The sequence below is a fragment of the Lathyrus oleraceus genome, chromosome 4, assembly GCF_024323335.1.
Source record: "Lathyrus oleraceus cultivar Zhongwan6 chromosome 4, CAAS_Psat_ZW6_1.0, whole genome shotgun sequence".
Lineage (NCBI taxonomy): Eukaryota > Viridiplantae > Streptophyta > Magnoliopsida > Fabales > Fabaceae > Lathyrus > Lathyrus oleraceus.
Window position 1 is genome coordinate 205,676,217 of NC_066582.1, and position 22,689 is coordinate 205,698,905.

The 22,689-nt window shown below is 36.5% G+C and overlaps 1 non-coding gene across 1 annotated transcript; it reads left to right on the forward strand.

Annotated features, from left to right (window-relative positions):
- Positions 1 to 7,471: 7,471 nt before the first annotated feature.
- On the forward strand, positions 7,472 to 7,578 carry LOC127077558 (small nucleolar RNA R71). Its single transcript, XR_007787354.1, has one exon. It is a non-coding gene; the product is annotated as a small nucleolar RNA R71 (small nucleolar RNA).
- The last annotated feature ends 15,111 nt before the right edge of the window (positions 7,579 to 22,689 follow it).

Below are 22,689 nucleotides of genomic sequence, written 5' to 3' on the forward strand. Positions count from 1 at the left end.
CATGAGATACTCAGAAGGTCTCCTCCTAACCCAAGCAGTGTAAGGCTCCAAAGCGACATAGTTCTTTGGACCTAACTCATTCCTTCCTTTCCTATGAATCTTGCGCCAAGCACGGACCATCCTAGCTTTCAAGCCTTGGGGATCTTTACCATCCTGAAAGAACACACCCTCTAACAGAATGTTATTGGGTTTATCCTTTAGGGGGAACCCAAGCTGATGACGTGCCAAAACAGGGTTAAAGTTAATTCCACCACATGTACTAAGAAGAGGTAAATTGGAGAATTCACCATAAGAGTCAATAATCTGCACACCATCATACACACGGTTGTACCAAGAGATATCATCATTAGTGAGAGACATAAGTCTCGTGGGCCACCGTAGACATCCCTTGTTCTCTTTGAAGGCGACCGTCTGTGGTAAGTGAGAAATAAACCACTTATACAATAGAGGCAAACAGCACACAATGGCACCACCACCCTTTGCATTCCTCATATGCAAAGAAAAATAAGTATCACCCAACAGAGTCGGAACGGGATTAAGAGTAGAGAAAATCCTAATAGCGTTCACATCCACAAACTTGTCGATGTTGGGGAACAACACTAACCCATAGATGAGAAGTACAAATATGGCCTCAAAGGCATCCTCACTCATGGCCTTCCCATACACGGTAGCTTGAGCAATGAGGAACTCATAAGGGAGACCTTGAATTCCACCTTTGGTAGTCATATGAGCACCAACCAGAGATTCATCTATATGCAACATGTCAGCTATCTCTCGAGAAGTAGGAACACTCTCCAAGCCACTGAACGGCAACTGGTCTAGAATAGGTATACCCACAAGGTAGGCATACTCCTCAAGTGTAGGCAAAAGCTGGAAATCCGGAAATGTGAAGCAACGGTACAAAGGATCATAAAACTGCATCAATACACTCATCAACCCTTCATCCACCTGAGTAGTCAGAAGAGTAAGAAGCTTCCCAAAACGAGCCTTGAAACCCAAGGGATCCAATACATAGGATGTCAAATTCCTTAGTTCTTTCAAATCTGGTTGTCTGAAGCTATACTTCTTTGTATTCCTTCTTTGTCTTTCCATGTCTGAAAATTTTGCAAATAGACCTCTTAAGTTCCTTGAAAATCCTCTTATTATTTTGATGATATGGATGCAAATGGGTGCATGAATGCATGAATGCAAAAAACACACTCAAGGATCAAACAAATCACACCAAGCAAGGGTCATGGGATGGATCATATTATCCTTAATATCAATCATCCATTTTGGTGGATTATGGTTTACACGTTATCAACACCCAAGTTCCATTGATATTAAGGATACATGAACTGATCAACCATGAATCAAGGGTTTGTTGCAAGTCACGAGCATGGAGTCTCGGTTAGGAACCACCCAAAGGGAGTGTACTAGGGTTAACCTGCCAAACATGTTCTACAAGAGGTTCCCACAGTCATCATCCCATCTTTCAGATATTATCGGAGAAACGACTACTCGTATTCCAAAAATATTCTCAAGAGAGACTCTTATGAGTGTAGTATCGCGTAACAATCGTATCAAATCATACACTTGAATGACTTTCGCACTACATCCTAAAAATAGGTCAAGATGGGCTTGGTAAACTAAGGTCCTTGGCTTCTAAGGTCTATATTGGAAAGAGTAATGTCTAACCATAACTACTTGTGTGACATTATTGATCCCAACATGACCTCCACCAAGTCAACATGCTAAGGAATAACTCCACACAAGTCAACAAGACTATGCCATTCTCCTATCCTAAGTGCACTCGAGTTCGGGTATAGAACTCATCTCAAAAAGATCACCAAGCACACAAAGAATTAATATTCAAGCAATTCAATCATTACATACAATATAGTAATCCCAAATTGCACAAAAATATGTCACAAAACAATATACAATACAATACAACAATTATGAAAAGTAGGCAAAACCCACTAGGCAAACCAAATCCCCAGCAGAGTCGCCACTTTTCGGTAGCGGGGTATTCGTTACCATTAGAGATATTGTCTAAATCCATGGTAAACCATACAAGTCGAGTCGCCACCGCACTTCTATTTATCCAAAGGAATGGTTAGAAAGCGAACAAAAACCTAAAAGTTTTATCGAATCAAAAACTAGTAAAAAAGTCAGAGATCTGGGTAAGGGGGTTGGTTATGCCATGGGAAGGTGTTAGGCACCCAAAACATCCTAGGTACTCCTAGGGAGCCCTTTTCACATTGGTTTTAAGGTTGGTATTTTGTGAAAATTTATTTATGCAAACATGATTGAAGAGATGAGAAGAGAATATACAAGTTTATTTACGTTTTGTGTTTGGATGGATAAACCCATTGCCTACGTACCATCTTTAAAAGATTAGGATCAAAACCTCGTAGTTCGGGGTAAAAGTCTCAAAAATGAGTTGGTGGATTGATTGGTCCAAAAGCCTTAAGGTCTTTTGTTATCCAAGGGAGAAAACTCAACCTAAAACCACAAATCCACCATGTGAGGATAACTTCAACATGCTAGTGAGGGGTTAACCCTATAATAAGCATGGAAGACTTATTGTCCATCACTAAGGATAAAGGTGAGTATTACATCTACCTCAAAGATAACTCAAACTTAATAGCTAAAGGTTATGAAAATTTGATTAAGAAGGTGGCCATTGAAACCACAAAAAGACATTTGAATGGGTTGTATTTACCAATGAAAAGTATTTACAAAATGGTCAAAGTTGACTTAGAAGTTCAATTCAAAATAAGTGTTATGAAAAGAAAAGTTTGAAAATCAAAAGCATAAGGCTTAGGTTTCTAATTTTGAAAACAATTGTTAAATGTTTGCACAAAAGCTTGGCTAGAGTTAGAGTGGAGGGAAGAAGAAGAAAGGCTAAAGTCCTAAGCATACAAGAGGTGAGGGATAAAGAATAAGACCACAATGGAGTTCCTCTCTTGAGATCATATTGATGATCCAAGTAGCTCTCATCCTTTGGAATAAGCAATCACATAAGCATAAACTCAAGCAATCAACAATCAAATGAACTCTTGGAAGATCCCTCTCTCCTAGAAGATCAAGGCAATGGTTCCTCACTTAAGCTCAATGTTGGGATCCCTGGCACAAGAGCACACACATTAAAAGACTCTAGCAAAACAAACAAAGAATGGACCAGAAGAGTTTAGAAGTTGGTCCTTTCAAGGTCATCTTCAAGCTTTAAGCATTCTAAAGATACGAGGCCTATTTGCTCTTTGACATTTTAAGCATTCTAAAGGCATGAGACCTAGTTGCTCTTCCAACTCCATTATCTTGGGTAAAGGTCCTAAAGTCTAAGTCCATTTTGTCCAATTCTTTGCATTTGGTCAATAACAATCAAACAAACACAAGCACCAAAGATATATACACAATTATGTCCTCAAGTGAGCAAAAGGCAAATTGCATTAACATAAACATGTGCTCCAATGAGCAAAGGGAAAAGCAAATGAATAATATGTACAAGAATGATAAATTGCATAAATGTAAAGTGCAAAAAAGTAAATGTTAATGGTTAATGATTAGTGTTAGTAGTTAGTGTGCCATAAGGCTAATTTAGCGCTACGTTAAGCAATCGTAATTGGACTTATGTAGAAGTCACAACTATCTGAGGCCGGTCAATAATAATGTAGGCAACAACACAAGTTAGAAGTCTTGATTAGTGAACCAAGTTCCAACAACTTGCCATGCCAAAAAAAAAAAGAAGAGAATTGATCTTGTATTGGTTTAAGTCATTTGCATGATTTAGGAAGCAACCTATCCTTAATGCAAAGCCATTCACTTTATCATTTTATCAAGATGAATTAGATTTGAATCAAAGAAGATTAAGCCTCCCTAATCAATGCTAACTTATCAACCTTTAACTCATTGATCAAAAAGAAGAAAGAAGAAGAAGAAGATGAATAATGGAAAATGGAAAAGGAAAGAATAAAGTGCATTGAATGAAATAAAATCTACCAATCAACAAGTGTTAACCAATGACATTGAGGATCATGGTCAAACAATCAAAAACAGAAGTGAGATGAAGATTGGAAGTCAAGAAATAAACCAAATATTTTTTGGCATTTTAATATTTAAAATAAACTTGAATTAAAACATTAAAGGAGGGTCAAACTTCAAAATCACCCCAAATCAACCTTGAAGGTTCCAAGTGATTTATCCCAAGTTCAACAAGGTCAAACAAAGTTTGACAAAAAATTTCAGCATTTTTAAAAGTCAGAAACTATTTTTAATCAATTAAAAATGAATAAAAATAACCTAATTGAACTAAAATCTCAAATAAATCTCAAATCATTTAAAAAATTGATGAGAATATTTTTGATAGATCCATCATCATTCAAATAGGTTAGGAAAATATTTTTGTATTTTTTGAATATTGAAAACTATTTAAAATCAATTAAAAATAACCAGAAAAGAGAAAATTCACAAAAAATATCAAATGACAAAATAAAAAATATTAAAAATCATTTTTAGAAACTAGAATTTAAATGGAGAAGAATGCAATTGGTCCCATATTTTTTGGAATTAAAATGAAGAAGTTATGAATTTTTGAAATTAAAGGAAATAAAAGAAATAAAATCAGAAATTGGAAAAGGTGAAAAAACCAGGAGCGTCTGATCAAGCCTCATTAATTGATGTGGCTGATAAACGCTCCACATGCGCGCGCTCATGGTGGTCTCCAGTCAAATGCGTCACACAAGGCATTATTAAAAGTCATAAGATCCAAAGGCTAGGATACAAACTGGAGATCAGATCCAAGGGCTCACAATTGATCTGGCAAAGAGACGGTGGCCAGCGCCACCGTGTTCTCCGGTGAGCTCCGGTGAGACTCAAAAATTGAAGAAATGCAAATGTCCACCAAAATGGGCGATCTAGGTACCGTTCGAAAGAGGAAGTGATGTACATCACTCCTGTACCACTCACTTCCACTCTAGATTCCTATAAATGGAGAAATCAGAGATGGAAGCATGATGGTGTTCATCATGAACTTGCTTGATTTCAAAAATTAAACACACAACAATGATGCCTCTATAGAGAGGACTCCAAACAACACAATATCTAGTTCAATAGGTCAAGGAATAAGGAGTTTCGAAGAAAAAACCAGTTGAAGTAAACCTTTGAATTGTGAAGATCTGAGCTCCTTTCCTTGGTTCTTTTGGCAAAAAAGAAGTTCAATGGATCATATGATGAAGGTCTAGGAACTTTAGATCTAAGGATTCAACCAGATTCAGTTGAATTTTAGATCTGAAAAATTGAAGAAAATGTGAACTAGTTCCTTTAGGTGTGGCTGGGTTTTGATTTCTGCAGCATTTCAGGTTCATTCAGGGTTGAGAATTATGAAGCATAGCATGTCTATTTATAGCTGAATTCGAGGCAAGGCAAGGTGAATTTCGTCTGCATGAAAATTGAAGACCTCCATGCATGGGCCTGTACAGGCGCATGGAGGGCTCAAAAGCCAATGAAAATGGATGCTGAAATGATTTGGAGAAGGTTTGGACGTGTGGTTTGCACTCCAATTGCTTGCATATGAAGTTTCACCATGAAATGCATAATTGGTCATAAAACTTCATCTCTCCGAAAATGCCAATTAAAAAATGGAAACATAGGCATGTGGGTAATGGTTGGAAAGGTCTTGACATAAGGAACAAATGTTATGTTGAGCAAAAACTCATTTGAAGTGTGGAAATCTATGAAAACAGGCCATGAAGTTCATAGTGCAAAACATGCCTTTGAGAATTTTGTCAAAATGAACCAACTTCAAGCCCTTATATTTTGATGATGAAAGCCCCAAATGAAAAAACCTCCAACACCAAAGTTGTATATCTTCTCAATAAAATCAAAATGGACTTAAATTTTGCAACATTTGGATTTTGATGAAGAAGTTATGGGCACTTGAAGTTGGACTTTTTTGCCTTTTAATGCATTTGGTCCAAAGTGACCTATAATGTTTTGCATTATCACATGTATTTCCTTTGAGATTTTGAAATTTTGTTCAACATAACATTTTAAGTATACATCTTAATATTTTCAATTCATTTGATTCCACCTCAAAATCATAAAAAATGAATGAGTTATGTTCTTGGGAAGTTGACCCAAAATTAGGGTTTCAGTCAAAATGACCTATAATATCTTGGAATGGGAGATGACCTTCCAAGCTTCAAATAAATTTTTGATGAACATGAAAGTTGTTCATATTGTCCTTAAGAACATTTTTTATTTTGGGATCATCTCCATTTTACCAACTCATAAAACGTTAGGTCTCAGTGCATTTCAAAATAGTCAGATGAATTGACTGATCAACTTCTCAAGTCCACAACTCATGCCTTGATGAATTGATGATTGAGGACACTCAAATAAACTCAAATATGCATGAAATGATGAATTAGAGAACTTCCCTTGATTGTATTTGACCATGGGTTGTGGTTGCTTCATTAGCAAGGCATTATGGATGATCAGATGAATTAGGGTTTCCTTGAGAAACAAACCTCAAACCCCTTGACTTGCTTTGATCAAAATGATGAATTGAGATACTTGGGAGGCATATTTGATGGATGAGAGCTTTGGGAAACATTACCATGCTTGCTTTCATCTTCTCTTGACCATACTTTTGCACAAATGATCTCATAGAAGCTCTTGACCTTGTGATTGCTCAAGCTACAAACAAAGAATGTTAGTGGCATATTTTTGTGCTTTTGGTTAGTAAATAAAATGAGGAAAGCAATAATATACAATTCAAGCATGCTTGGTGATCTCAAACCACTCACAAGGAGTCCCACCCAAAGGCAAAGGGAACCAAGATGCTCAATGATCCTTGAGGCTTTGCAAATGCAATGTTATGATGCCATGAGGGATCTTAGGGTCAAAGTTGGGGTCTTATAGTCCCACTTCATAGGGTAACAACTTTAGCTTGCCCTCGGGAGTTTGGTTGAGGTTGTCCAGGAAATTGCCCTCCAGGTGTGGCCTAGGGGGCTTGTTGTTGTGCTATTTGTGAGATTTGGGTTTCAAGCATCTTATTGTGAGTGATTATCGAATCAACCTTAGTTCCTAATTATGTGATAAGTTCATTTATGTGAATATATTGGTTTAGGAACTCTCTTTTTTGCTGAGTCTGGGCCGAAATGAAACTTTCCATGATTTTCTCTAGGTTCGGCTTTTGAGGAACGACTTGCATAGGTTGGATTTGTCTTTGAGATTGAAAACCTGGTGGTCTTTAAGGGGTAGAGTTTTGAATAGGGTTATTATTTTTATAACAGTAGTTTGGGTGATTCCTCCATCCCGTGTTGTAAGTGTTTGAAAACGGGTTTCCTTGGGCATAATTGACCTGGTCCGAGTTTGATTCAGTTAACAGATTGCATGGTGTGGACAAGCTCTTAGTAGTTCTTTATATCTTTCCCAAGCTTCAAAAAGTCCATTATAGATGGTGTGAATAATCAGCCATTGATCTAGGCCATGGTGTGGACAAGCTCTTAGTAGTTATTTATATCTTTCCCAAGCTTCAAAAAGTGACTCACCCTGATTTTGAGTTAATCGGGTTATTTGATTTCGAAGGACGGTGGTCTTACTTGGGGGAAAATATCTTGCAAGGAACACTCTCCTGAGGTCTTCCCAAGTAGCTATTGAGTTATCCGGAAGGGAATCTAACCAAGATCGTGCTCTATCTCTGAGGGAAAACGGGAATAGTCTTAGACGAATTGCCTCAGGTGAAGCACTGTTGGTCTTGAATGTATCAGCTAGTTGGATAAAAACTTTTAAATGTTGATTTGGGTTCTCGGTAGCGAGACCCGTGTATTGATTTTGTTGTACTAGTTATAATAATGAGGGTTTTAATTCGAAATTATTAGCAGGAATAGTCGGGTTTACTATACTAGAACTAGGTTCTTCATTAGAAGGTTGGGAAAATTCCTTAAGTGGTCTTCGATTACGATATTCTGCCATTGCTCTCCTAATTCTTTGGAGAAAACGATGTGCACGAGCGTATCGCTCTGGTTCAGCTATTGGATCTTCTAAACTTCCTGTATTACGAATTTTTCGCATTTACCGGCTAATAGGGCATTAGTCTAGATGGTGTAACAATAGGGTATGCAAATTTAACGTAATTGGTCCCCGGAAACGGCGCCAAAAACTGGATGCGTGTTGCACAATATGTTATCTGCAAGTATACGGAACACCTCAAAGTAATATAAAATATTATCGTTCCCACAGAGACTAAATTGTCAATCTATCGATTTCTATTGTTACGGTGCTTATCTAAGGTAGTCAAATAAGTAGGTTCAAGTAAATTGAAGTTAAAATGACGAAGTAAATAAATTCAGATAAAACGTAGGCTCAGATGTAACTCACATCAGTTAGGAAATACTCTAATTGTTTCTAAACATATCTACTTATAGGGCAATATTTTCTACTTATAGAAGAATCAATTTAACAGGAACTGTCGCATTCGCGTATTCATAACCGAGTTTACTCTCTAATTAATGCCCTCCATTGTCACAAATGAAGAGTGCTTGTCGCGTTAAATTAGTAAACCTATTTTTAAAAAATTAAATCCTTGACTTAGTTAAAAAGTGATGTTGATTTTGAAAGTTTAACTTAAAAGAGATCCATGACTTTCACTCAAGGATCCTGATTTTAAACCTACAAACACGTTCGAAAACAGTTTCAAAATTGTTTTCTAATAGTGTTAAGAATTCCCAATTAACCGGACAAAATTCTTTTGCTACTTTTGACCAGTTAAAACTAACCAAGTTTATCTTTAAGAGTTGGACGGCTTTCGATCTTACCCAACTATACTTCGGCTCTACTTTCGTAGTTACCGAACAAAATAAGCACTGAAAAATTGTGTCAAAATCAAAACAACCCCTAAAGCATTTCTACATATACAAATAATGGAGTATCATCTTAACGATGATCCTTACATCCTAACCTTTAAAGATTTATCCAGACATGAAAATAGGAAACAACATAGCAGAATTAATCATGTTTAAAAAAGGGCGAGTAAATAAAATGTGCAAGTTAAATAAGCGAGTATGTAAAAACAAGACAAGCAAATAAATAAAGTAAAGCATGCAAGATAAATAAAACGTAAATGCGAATAACTTAAATAAGAAACCTTCTCCAAATCTAAGACTTTAATATGGTACACTTGAAAAGAAAACTTGACTGGAAAGTAAAATGGCGGCAAGATTGTTTGTACAGTGCCCCAACCTAACTACAACTCAAGTTCGATAACCCCCCGATGTCACAAATTATCGCTTTTAAAATGGTGAACTTTAGGCTTAGTGTTGTGAACTAAGTTGGATGCCTTTTCGTGAAGTGAAAACACCTATTTATTGAAGTTCTAAAAAGCTAGTCAAATACAGAAATGTCCTCCAACTTCCCTTAGTGCGGTCGTGCTAACAAAGGTGGTGCCCGCCATCCCCACCAAGGCGCCTGTCATGTGTACAACATGGCAAGGTCATGGGAAACGTGGCAGTTACCACCGGTTGACAACTTACACGTCATGGTACCCTCCTTTGCGGACGCCATGTGAACAAATTTCCATAAAAACTTCAATTTCTTGCTCGTTTGGCTTCGTTTCTTCACAAAAGGCTCATGTAGGGCAAAATATCTGAAAATAGGACAAAAGGAAAACATAACACAAGAAAATGACAATAAAAACCTAATAAGCATGTGCAATCCAAGTCAAATACGCAGTGTGTTTCAGTGTTATCAAAGGGGTTGGTTAATCTTCTTCAAGAATATTCAGATGTGTTTGCTTGACCCTATCAAGACATGCCTGGTTTAGATTCTGAGATTGTGGAACATAGATTTCCGTTGAAGCCAGAATGTCCGCCAGTCAAGCAGAAATTGAGGAGGACTCACCATAATATGGTAGTGAAGATCAAAGAAGTAGTGCAGAAGTAGATTGATATCGGTTTCCTTGTTACCACTGAGTATCCACAATTGGTGGCCAATATTGTGCCTGTTCCTAAGAAGGACGGAAAAGTACGTATTTGCGTCATTTATAGAAATTTGAACAAAGCTATTCCGAAAGATGATTTCCCTCTACCACACATTGATATGTTGGTACACAATACAACTAAATTCAAAGTATTTTCATTTATGGACGGATTTTCCGGTTATAATCAGATTAAAATGGCACCCGAAGATATGGAGAAGACCACATTCATTACACCCTAGGGAACATTCTGTTATACAGTGATGCCTTTTGGTTTAGAGGATGCTGGTGCAACATACAAGAGAGCTATGACCACTCTTTTTCATGATATGATGCATAGAGAGATTGAGGTCTATGTTGATGATATGATTGCCAAATCAAGTTATGAAGACGAACATGTTGAGCATTTATTGAAGTTATTCCAGCGTTTGAGGAAGTAAAAGCTCCGCTTGAATCCCAATAAGTGTACATTTGATGTTCATTCTGGTAAGTTGTTGGGCTTTATTATCAGTGTAAAAGGTATTGAAGTTGATCTTGCCAAGGTCAAAGAAATACAAGAGATGCCTGCACCCAAAACTGAGAAGCAAGTCAGAGGTATTCATGGCCGCTTGAATTATATCTCAAGATTCATTTCGCATATGACTGCCACGTGCGCGCCTATATTTAAGCTTCTTCGGAAAGATCAGTCCTGTGATTGGACCGAAGATTTCCATAAAGCTTTTGACAATATCAAAGAGTATATGCTCGAGCCTCCGATTCTGTCGCCACCTTTTGAAGGAAAACCTTTGATCATGTATTTGATTGTGCTTGAAGAAAGTATGGGTTGTGTTCTTGGTCAGCAAGATGAAACTGGAAAGAAAGAATATGCAATCTACTACCTCAGTAAGAAATTCACCGACTGTGAGACTCGGTATTCTATGCTTGAAAAGACTTGTTACGCATTGGCTTGGGCTGCTAAGCATCTGCGTCAATATATGTTGAATCATACTACTTGGTTGATATCCAAAATGGATCCAATCAAGTATATTTTTGAGAAGCCTTCGTTAACTGGGAGGATAGCCGTTGGCAAATGTTGTTATCCGAGTATGATATTGAATACTGATCTCAAAAAGCAATTAAAGGTAGTGTCTTGGCTAACCATTTGGCTCACCAACTGATTAAAAATTATCAGTCAGTACAATATGATTTCCCCGATGAAGAGATTTTGTACCTAAAAATGAAAGATTGTGACAAACCATTGCTTGAAGAAGGGCCAAAACTTGGTTCCCGTTAGGGCAAGGTATTTGATGGAGTTGTTAATCAATATGGTAATGGCATTGGGGCATTGATTATTACTCCTCAAGGCACTCATTTTCCATTTACAGCTAAATTAACTTTCAGGTGTATAAATAATATGGCTGAGTATGAAGCTTACATTATGGGGCTTGAAGAGGCCATCGATCATAGAATCAAGTATCTTGATGTCTATGGAGATTCAACTTTGGTTGTGAATCAGATCAAAGGTGAATGTGAGACTAATCAACCTGGTTTGATACCATATAGAGATTATGTGAGGAGAATTTCAACTTTCTTTACAAAGGTTGGGTTTCATCATATCCCTCGAGATGAAAATCGGATCGGAGATGCTCTTGTAATGTTGGCTTCAATGATTATGGTGAAATTATGGAATGAAGTTCCTAATTTGACTATGATGCGTCTTGATAGGCCAGCTCATGTGTTTGCTGTTGAAGAGGTCAAAGATGAAAAGTCGTGGTATTTTGATATCAAGTGTTTTCTCCAAAGTCAGATTTACCCTCCTAGGGCATGTTTGAAATATAAGAAGACTTTAAGGAGATTAGCTTGCATCTTCTACCTGAATGGTGATGTGCTTTACAAGAGAAACTTTGATATGGTTTTGCTCAGATGCATGGATAGACACGAAGTAGACCTGTTGATGACTGAAGTCTATGAAGGTTCCTTTGGTACTCATTCCAATGGACATACTATGACTAATAAGATGTTGAGAGGAGGTTACTATTGGATGACAATGGAATCTGATTGTTGCAAGTTTGTGAAGAAATGCCGCAAGTGTCAAATCTATGCCGATAAAATTCATGTTCCTCCGACACTGTTGAATTTCATTTCCACTCCATGGCCCTTTTCCATGTGGGGAATTGATATGATTGGTATGATTGAGCCTAAAGCTTCGAACGGACATCGTTTCATTCTAGTGGCTATTGATTACTTCACAAAGTGGGTTGAAGCGACATCATATGAGAATGTAACCAAGCAAGTGGTTGTAAGGTTTATCAAGAATCAGATTATATGTCGTTATGGTGTGCCAAGTAAGATCATTACTGATAATGGATCTAACTTGAATAATAATATGGTGGAAGCTCTTTGCAAAGATTTCAAGATTGCATATCATAATTCTTCTCCCTACAAACCTTAGATGAATGGGGTTGTTGAAGCTGTAAACAAGAACATTAAGAAGATCATTCAGAAGATGATTGTGACCTACAAGGATTGGCATGAGATGCTCTCATTTTCTTTGCATGGGTACCATACGTCCATCCGCACTTCAACAGGGGCAACCCCTTTCTCGCTTGTTTATGGCATGGAAGTTGTGCTTCCAATAGAGGTTGAAATCCCACCGTTGCATGTTTTGATGGAAGCCTAGTTGACTGAAGCTGAATGGTTTCAGACCAGATATGACCAGCTGAATTTGATTGAAGGGAAGAGGTTGACTGCCATGTGTCATGGTCAGTTGTACCAACAAAGAATGAAGAAAGCTTTTGATAAGAAGGTCATGCCTCGTGTATTCAGAGAAGGTGACCTTGTGCTCAAGAAGATTTTATCTTTCAAACCAGATTCTAGGGGCAAATGGACTCCTAACTATGAAGGCCCATATGCTGTTAAGAGAGCCTTTTCAGGTCGTGTTTTAATTCTTACAACTATGGATGGTGAAGAGTTCATTCGTCCTGTGAATGCCGATGCAGTCAAGAAATACTTCGCTTAAAAAAGAAAAGAATAACTCGCTAAGTTGAAAACCCGAAAGGGCGGCTTAGGCAAAAATGAGCGTCTCGGTGGATTGAAAACCCGAAAGGGCGATCCAGGCAAAAGTTAGAGACATAAAATAGAAAAACTTATCCCGATAAATTGAGCACCCCGCCTTGGGGAACTTTATGCAAAAAAAATAGGGATTATGACAAGTAACTACATTCGGTTGATCTTCAGTCTTGAAGACATTCTTGAGCAAGTCATTTGGTTCTGATTCGTCATCTTCAACCGAAGCCAAGAGCATAGTGGATATTGAAGTTGGTAGAAGGATCTATGGAGCCTTTTCCATGTAAATTACCATTTTTCAACTTTTGTAAAGATCTATGGAGTCTTGTCATTTACAGGCTACCATTCTATTAAATAAGAGCTTTTTATCCAATTGTTTCTACTCTTATTTACTTTTCAGCCAAATAGAATTGAATTTTTATGATGATAATTTTGAAATTTTTATAATAAAAACCATTTTTCTTAAAAATAAAAAGCAATTACTTTTAAATAGCAATCGATTTCATTAAGAAATATCAACAACCGTCTGAGAACAGGTAAGTCTTAGAAATGGGAAGCATTGTTGGTCTTCCCCAAGCAGTTGGTTCAACAATTCAGTTTTCCCAACAAAGTTTTATGATCGCCTCCCCAGCTGAGTTGTAGGCGCATATTCTCAAAGGTGTGTACAAATTCAGTACAGACTTTTATTCCCCTCAAGTCGCCAGCAAAGCTCTCTCCCAATCCTCGCCGGGAGTGTTGATTTTTGAACCATACTTCTGGTCTTCTGCGAGGTTGTCTCCCATTTTGGTATGGTGTTAACCTAAAATTCCCCACAGAGTTGATGATTCAAATCCTCAGCAGATCCGTTCTCTTTCCCCATCCAAGGTCGAGCCTTTGAGATGGATGATTTATGTCCATCCCCAACTCTTTTTTTCCAATCGATGCCTCCATCCTGTCGAGATTAGCCGAGTGTTGTACCGATGATTCATATCAGTGACATCTGTATCCTTTGTGATTGTTTTGTCAGCATGATCATCAATCATATATACATATACATATACATTCATATATTTCATATGCATTTGTTATCGCATTTGTTCCTCTGCTATGGTGGTATCCTTCCCCCATATTTGGTACGTCTGTCCTCCCTCAATGGTAGAGTGTCAGTCCATTAAGCAAAAAGAATTTAAAATTTATCATTTCCCCACTAAGTTATTTCCTCGTGGATGATTATTATTTCATCTTCCTCCCCAGTTGATTATCTGGATGGAACCACTCCCCCTGAGTTATATCCTCGTTGGGTCGAGTCTTTGTTTGACAGTTTTCTTTCTAGCTCTTATCTGGAGAGATACTTTTAGTCCCCTGAGAATCTATTACCCAATAATTGGTAATATTCTTCTCAAAATTTTTAGTATATTACTTTTGCCCAATACCCGAGAAATTGTAATTTACTTCCTTTTGGTATCCCCAGCGGATTCGTTTTACGTTTCCCAGGAAGTCTATCCTTGATATGTTCTTCCTAACCGATGACGGATATTCTTTCCCTTTGAGTCTATCCTTGTTATGTTCATCCTAATCGATGACGAATATTTTCTTTGTGGTTTTCTACCTCGTAAAAGGGTAGTTGTAATCCCTATTTTCTTTCCCCAGAGAGTTAATCCTTGATATGTTCATCCTAACCAATGACGGATTTTATTGTCTTTGCGGTCTTCTGCCTAGTAACCGATAGTTGTAAATCCCGTTTTCCCCTCTAAGTCTATCCTTAATATGTTCATCCTAACTGGTGACGGATATTCTCTTTTTGGTATTCTATCTAGTAACTGATAGATGTAATCCCTACTTTTCCCTAGCAGTCTATCCTTGATATGTTCATATCAGCCGATGACGAATATTCTTCCCTTTGAGTCTATCCTTGATATGTTCACTTTAACCAGTGACAAATATTATTTTCCTTCGGTCTTCTTCCCATTAACTGGTAGTTGTAAATCCCATTTGATATATTCTCCAGCAGGTTGTTCTTGCCCAGTAACCAGTAATGAATACACCTCATGTTTTCCTCAGTGAGTCATCCTTGATATGTTTACCCTAACCGGTAATGGATGTCCTCCCTATCAAATTGTGTTATCTCCTTACCCAGTAACTGGTAATAGATGATATATTTCTGGTACTTCTGTGTTGAAGATCATTCTTCCCCGGTCGAGTTTGATTCAGGCAGTTCAGTTTTGTTCGGATATACATGTTTCCCCTGCGGATTTTCTTTTTATTCCTGGCTGAGTCCTTCCATTGATTTATTTCCATGGAATCCTCTTGTGTCTTCAGCAGTTTTTAAGTCGTAGCCTGGCCTACGCACAACTTTTTCCCCCCAAAGTCTCTAATTCCCCAGTGATTTTTCCTTACAGAATGCATTATGCTCCTACGTACTTTCAGTTTCTCCGAATTCTTTTCCTTTGTGGCCATATTTTTCCCACAAAGATTATTTTTAACATTCATATCATATGCATCATGAGGTCTCTTAGGGACCAAAATTTGTTTCTATTATTGTTATTTAAGTCCATTCTTCTGAGTCGATACGAAGATTTTAACCTTCATCTCCTCAGTTAGAACGTCCTTAAATAGGGGCAGCTGTAAGACCCCAATTTTGATCCTAAGATCCCTCATGTTATTTCATCATATGCTTTGGAATTAGCATCACACCTTGGCATCCTCCTTACCCCTCTTTCATTGGGTTTGCATTGGGAGAGATCACCAAGCACTTTTGATTGTATCATACTTTGTTTTTCATTATTTACTAACCAAAATACCAAAAATATGTCAATGTATAGTTTATTGCTTTTGTAGGTAGTGTGTATGCTCACCTATGCTCCATCAAGCTCACATCTAAGGTTTAAGACCCTCAATGCAAGGAGCACAATCAAGAATTGGTTCACATTAGCTCTAAGCATCATATATGTATTCCCATGATCTTCACATGTTATTTTAATCAAGAAATCATTAAGAGTTTGGAGTTTTTTTGCCTTGGAAACCCTAATTCATCTGGGTATCTTGTGTGACTTCTTCAACAAGTTTCTTCAACAATTGATCAAATATTTCAAGGGATGCTTTATATTACATCATATTACACATATATGATCCCCCATGAGTCCCAAAAATCAAGATAATGTCAAGCTAGCAAGACGGTTCAGGGTGGTTGACCAGAGAAAGTCAACTGGTCAAAACTCGGGTTCCCTAGACCTTATATCCTAAATTGTTGTTATACGAAAATGATTCCAAGATAAAAGTTACTAAATATTATATTCCAAACAACTTTCATGTTGAAGTCAAGAGCTATTTTTTCTTGGAGAGTCATTCTTTATGGTGAAAGATTATAGGTCATTTTGTTTGAACCCCTAGTTTGGAGGTCAACTTCCCAAGACCATAACTTGCTCAATTTTTATGAGATTAAAGCAATTCAAGTTCCATGATCAAATTCAAGATGTCTAATTCAACTTTTATGTTTAGAAGAAGTTCAAATTCAACTTGAAAATGCATGTGCCAAGAGGAAACATTATAGGTCATTTTGGGCCAATACCATTGAACAAGTGATTTTCCTCAACTTCTAAAATGCATAACTCCTTCATGCCAAATCCAAATGAGGTCAATTTTGTGACTAACTTAAATAGGTTTGAAAGAGATACAACTTTGGTGAAGGAACGTTTCTCATTTTAAGTCCATAGAAAAAGTTATTCAAGGTGGAAGAAGTGAACATTTGACTTGGGACTTCGAAAATTTTCAAATATGTTTGATTTCCCAAACTTCCGCCTCAAAATTCATCATGATCCAAGCTTCAATTTATAAAGTGTTCAACATGAACGTTTTTCCCCTTAATCACACCTTTCCAAAAAGTCAAAGATCATCTCATTTGGCCAAAGTATGAAGGACTTGCGCATGGGTGCAACATGATGAACCATTTGGATGATTTCCACTTCCACTTTTCATACACGATTGCATGGCTTTCCAACATGAATTCAGCATGACTTTCACTCATTTTTAGATCAGATTACATCACTTGATGGGCCTATCACACACCCATGCAAGCATGCAAAGATAATTTCACAAAATTGCCAAATTTGGAAGTGTGTAGAAATCAATCTTATGGCCTACAAATAAGACCCTCATTGCTAAGAATTAAGGACCTCATGCCCAAGCTTTGAACCTGCAACCCCAAGCCCTCACTATTGAAGGATAAGCTTGAAGATTTTCTTTGATGATTTCCATTTGGATGATTTCCACTTCCACTTTTCATACACGATTGCATGGCTTTCCAACATGAATTCAGCATGACTTTCACTCATTTTTAGATCAGATTACATCACTTGATGGGCCTATCACACACCCATGCAAGCATGCAAAGATAATTTCACAAAATTGCCAAATTTGGAAGTGTGTAGAAATCAATCTTATGGCCTACAAATAAGACCCTCATTGCTAAGAATTAAGGACCTCATGCCCAAGCTTTGAACCTGCAACCCCAAGCCCTCACTATTGAAGGATAAGCTTGAAGATTTTCTTTGAAAATCGAATTTCAAATCTCCATCTGTTTTGAGATTAAAACTCCAAGAGTTCATACCTTTCATTTATCCTAATCACTTCCAACAAGCATCTAAAGCAAGACCAAGCATAATTGAAAGCAAGATCGTGCCAATCTGAAGCTCCATTGTAGGTGAATTTTCAGAATTTTCATCTCTTTGATTCTCCCTCAATTCTTTACCATTCTTGTTGACTTTTGGTTGTCTGAAGTTCTATCAATGTAGGCAAGAAGATTGAGTTTGCTTTGAAGTCAAATCGAAGCAACTCAGTTCATGATCCTCAAAATTAAAATCCCTGTATCTTTTTATATACTTGGAATCGGAGAAAATTGAGGCCAGATTCGTGCATCTGAGCATTTTTCTTTCAAATTAGTGTATTCACTTTTCATTTTCCATTGAGTCGAGCTTGGACCAGGCTGGTGGTGCTCATCGGAGAAGATGACTGTAGCTAGGGCTCGAGTGCTGCGCTGGATCAATCCAAACCATCTAATCTATTTGAAATGTTTTAATCTCCCGTGTCCAAACTGATTACCATGCTTGCAGCGAGTTTGACTAAGGTCTTTGTGGAATGCGCACTCCTGGCCATCTGATCTGCCACCTCAATTAATGAGCGAGATTAGATGGTCCTTGTTTTTTTTTGTTTTTTTATTTTTCCATTTAATCTTTTTATTTTGATTAATTCATATTAATTTCATTTTTAATCCAAATATTTTTCTCTTTCATTTTCTGAATTAATTTTTTTTTTGGATTAATTTTAATATTTTCATGATTTAATTGTCTTCGTGCATATTTTTAATTGTTTAAAAATACTTCTGACTTTTCAAAAATTATGAAATTTTTTGTCTAAGGTCCTTTGACCTTGTTTGACCTAGGATAAATCTCTTGGCCATTTATTTGGTGTTTTGAAGAGGTTTTAGGTTTTAGACCAAACATAATTCAATTTAAATGCATTTTAATTTGATTTTTTATTGATTAATTGTGTAAAAACCATGTTGAGACATTTTTATAGACTTGTGAAGTTTGACTATGTGTTTGGGCCTTGGTCAAGGTTGATTTGAATTTTGTTGAGTTAAAATCATTGGATTTAGGGGATTGGTGAAATGTAAATTTCATCTCCCAAAATAAATGAATGATTTTAATTTGATAAAAATCCTCCCATGATCAATTTGTGTTTGTCTCATTTTCCCTCCCTCTTCATCTTCAATCCTGTTCTTTCCCATCCCTTTCATTGACCAATGAAGTCTCAATATCCTAAGGCTAATTGGTTCATCAAAACTTTGTGTTAGATGAACCAATACAAGTATTGATGAGATAGGTCCATCCTTTGATCTTTTTATTTTTGTGTGTGGTATTTTTTAGGAGTATGGTTCATTATACCATATCTCTAACATGCATTAACACCAAAATTTCTATTTCCCGGCCTCAGATAGTTGTGACTTCTACATAAGTCCAATTACGATTGCTTAACATAGCACTAAATTCTGACCCAAAGGCATAACATTCTAGTAAGTGAGATAGTAAGTCTCCCCCCTTCATTGTATTGTGTGGAAACTTGGCCTTTTTCATTCCTTTGGAAGATGTCTTAGTTCAAGGATCCATGCTTGTGAATAGAGGGTTGAGTGTTCTCCAAAGAATGACTTAATCAATTGAAAAGCAAAACATCACTAACATCTAATCAACTAACATTTGACTAACTCTTATTATTCTTGATTTTAATTTCAAGTCATTTACTTTATGCAATTTAAATTCAAGCAATTTACCATTTCATTTGTCATTTACATATCATTTAACTTGTTTATGTTTATGTCATTTTCACTTTGCTTATTTGAGCCATATATTTTGATTGTATATATTTGCTTGTGTATTTTGCTTGTCTTTGTGGTCTTAGGACCTTAAAATACTTACTAAACAACAAAAACCCTAAAAAATGTTTGTGTTGCTGTTGGATTAGATCTAAACTCTTGGACTTAGAACTAGGCAACATTCCCTATGCAAAAGGACTTGGCTAATGCCAACATTTCTGAAACCAAGTTATTGTGATTTGAGCTTTCATCTGATGCAAGTATTGGGATCCATATGAATTCATCTGCTACATGGTCTTGATATAACTGTTACTTTGAACCTGTGTCTAATGCCTTATTCTGAGCCAATCAAGGAGTATATCATCTGATACATGAGAAGAAGAAGAATATGAAGTTGCTTGCTTGGATGTGGCTATCTTTATTTGATGCCTTGCTCTTCATTTTTCTACTTGCTTATTGATATTGCTTGATTTAAAGTCCAAAGAGAGAGTGGGTTTCTATATGACATTCTTGTCAGTTGGATTGCATCCCATTGGTCAGATATTTCCAACTCTTAACTTTTAAATTCCTGCTTAGGATTAGTCTCTTCATCTCCTCCCACTTCTTAAATTTCAAATCTCTCCCCCCTTTTCAAAAATTTCTTTTGTTTTTTATTTCTAAACTTATACCTTATTGCAAATTAGAAACTTTGGCCTTATGCCATTGCATTTTAAAACTCTTTTCTCAATCAAACTTGTAAATGAATCTAATCATATTAACTTAAAATTTCAAAAGACAAAAAGAACTAACACTCATTCAAACTTTTGGGCCCTATATGCCTTTTTTTAATTTAACCTTTTGCTAAAAGTAATCCACTCACTTTGAAATTGTTACCATGAACTACGAAGTTTTGATCCTTCATTTTTATGTTGGTATGTAGGCACAAGTCCAAAGGTCTTGTTAAACACAAAAATATAATCAATGAATTCTTTTCTCATCCCCACACTTTATTTGTTGCAAACATATTTTATACCAAAAACACATACAAACATAAAAAAAGGGCTCCGTAGGAGTACCTAGGTCACTTTGGGTGCTAACACTTTCCCTCTGTGTAACCAACCCCCTTACCTGTAATCTCTGGCATTTTATTAGTTTTGATTTGAAAACTTATCATCTTTGGGTTTTGTTTGTACTTTTCCCTTTTCCTTTGGAAACAATAAAAGCGCGGCGGCGACTGTGGTTTTATTAACGTTAAGTTTATCCATAGCTTAATGGTCATGAATTTACCGCTATAATGTTCATGGCAGTTTTAAGGAATGTTAGAGGCTCCATCTCAAGATATTTTCAACATGAAAAATGTAGTGTCAAGCTTCCTCTTTCCAATGGTTCCAAGAACACCTCATTTGGTTGGACACAACTCAAGATATCATCCTATAAAGTTATGACCTTAAGTTATTGATTTGGTTTTATACTCAGTAAAATTTTGCTAAGTGTTTGATCATTTCAAGCAACCCACTTCATGCCCATTTTTCATTTAGTTGCAAGCTTCATTTTGATATGACCTAAACATTAGAGTTATAGATCACATCCCCCTCTCCATTTTTTCTACAAAATTTTTCTCATTTGGTAGCTTAATGAACAAGTTATTGACATTACAAGTTGGGACCTCAAGACCACTAAGCGACCTATAATTTACATATTGGCATGCAGTTTTAAGTAGTCATTTTCGTGGCCATTTTAAAGGGTCTAAAGGCCTTGTTTCAATTTTCCTCAAACATGAAACTTATTCTTCTCCTTTCCCTCTTTACAAAAAGCATTAGTTCATTCCATTTGGCCAAGAAACCATGGAGTTATGATGGCTTGGACATGACTGATCCTTAATTTCTATTATCACAATTGTCATTGGTTTTGTGCATAATATTATCATTTGTATACAACATGGCTACTTCACATGCAACACCTTCTTTTCATTTCCCTAAATGTCCCAAACAAACATTCTCCATGCACATTCTTGCTCCCACACATTTGGCAAAGAAGAGACGTTTCAAATAAGCAAACATGTTGGGTCTCCCCTCCCTCACATGCCAAGCCCATGCTGATGTTTTTCACCCCTTTTTCTTATTTCAAAACGCAGCAAGCATGACCATAAAATGTTACAAAATGCAACCTTGCACAACACTTCTCAATTTTTGTATAAACTTCCAATCATGCCCTCCATCGGTTCTTTCACATTGAAAAAAATCACACCTCATCACAGACACCATATATAAGAGGTCCATGACCTAATTTCAAGGGGGAGGCCATTGAAGAGAGGGAACCTGAATCTAAAACTTTGGAGCTTGAAAACTTTTTTCATTTAGAAGTTTGCCCTCACTATTTGTTCTACTTCATCTCTTCCTTTACAAGAATACCAAGCTTTGTTTGAGGGATTTCTGAAGCTCAAACAAGTTCAAGAGGCAGTGGATCTTCTCCACTAGGTAAATTTCTTCCCACTTCACCTCATCCATGTTTGATATACACATGCCATGAACAACTTGAATATGTTGCATGTAGTTGGTTTAACATGTTGGTTCTGATTGATCGTTTGGATATGGGATGATTGAGTTGCTGAAACTTTTTGAAACAGTTTATTTTGCTTGACTTTCATGCTATTTTTCTCCATGATTGATCAATCTTTTTGAGATTTGTTTGACATGATGTTGTTCTACGCCATGAGATCTGTGTTTTTGCTTTTAATTTCATTCATTTTTGTGAATTGTGGACGAAGTTATATGCGTGAGAAGATGCTGTTGGAGTATGCATGGGATTAGGGCTTTGAATCATGTTTCATTTTGACCTAAGGTTGAAGACGGAGTGTTGGCAGTGTGTTATTGGTTGTCTTTGTTTTTTGTCCTTTCGTGTTTAAAATGAAAATTTTCGGTTGAGGATATGTTTACATGTTAAAACGTGACATCCCACTTTTATTTCATTTTTTATTTTCCTGATGTTGGTTTGGACTGGGCCGCACGCATTTATGCTCTTCCCACCCCTTCATTCTAGCCCAATTTCTTATTTCAACTGAATGGCCTTGTATCTAAATTACTTGTCTGCACCCCCTTTCCTTTCTCTTTTCTTATTGAATATTTGTTTCTTTCCTTTTTATTTAAATTACTTCCCTTGGTCCAAAAATTCTCAATTAGTTCATGAGTAATATTTTGAGTATTATTTAATTTTTATTTTTTTTATTTTTTATTTATTTTATTAATTGTTTTGATTTTTGTATATAATAATGTCTAATTAACCTAGTTTTATTTGTTAGGGTTTGATTTTGATCTTCCCATTTGATTTTAAATCCAATATTTTGTACTCATGTAGACAC